Here is a 769-nt window from a genome sequence, read left to right on the forward strand (position 1 = left end):
CGGTTCTATCGTAGATTGGCCTATAGTTTGGAGGTTCTGCCTCCTAAATAAGGACCTTACAGTCTTGAAAGTGGGTGGTTGGCGGGTGCTCTGGTGTGGTTTGTTCCTTTTTTCCAATAAAATATCTATCGTCTCTATCTGCCCCTCCTTCTTTTTTATGGATGTTACTCTCTTGTAACATCTCTAATCTTGGGCACTTATATGACCTTAATGTGTTGCAAGTGCCGTAAAACTCTTACTAAAACTAAACAGTCTTGAAAAGGGCTTTTGACCATACAATCACTATTGAAAAAAGAAAGACTAACCCCCCCCCCTCCCCCGCTGAAAAAAACACGACTTAATCAAATTTTAAAAAATGTAGCTATAGTTTGCCTGTAAGATGATATTATGGATATCATGCTATTTATATCCTCGTGTCTTGTCATGGGAAGGATGAGACATACACTCTCTTAGTTTTAGTAGAGGTTTTACGGCGCTCGCAACTGCATAAGGTCATAATATGAGCGCCAGAAGATTAGAGGTGTTACATACAAGAGAGTAACGAACATAAAAAAGAAGAAGGGGAGATTAGGACGATAGAAGTTTGATAGGAAAGAAGGAGCAAACCACACCAGAGCTCCCGCCAACCACACCAGAGCTCCCGCCAACCACCCACTGTCATGGGAAGGATGAGACAGACGCACTCTGGGAAAATAGTAAACGAGACTGTTGTTGAACTCTTGATTTGTTTTCTCCTCTGTGCCTTTTCCTGTACTCTCTCCCTCTGCCA

This window comes from Aplysia californica, unplaced genomic scaffold (genome assembly GCF_000002075.1).
Source record: "Aplysia californica isolate F4 #8 unplaced genomic scaffold, AplCal3.0 scaffold01394, whole genome shotgun sequence".
In the NCBI taxonomy this organism is placed as follows: Eukaryota; Metazoa; Mollusca; class Gastropoda; order Aplysiida; family Aplysiidae; genus Aplysia; species Aplysia californica.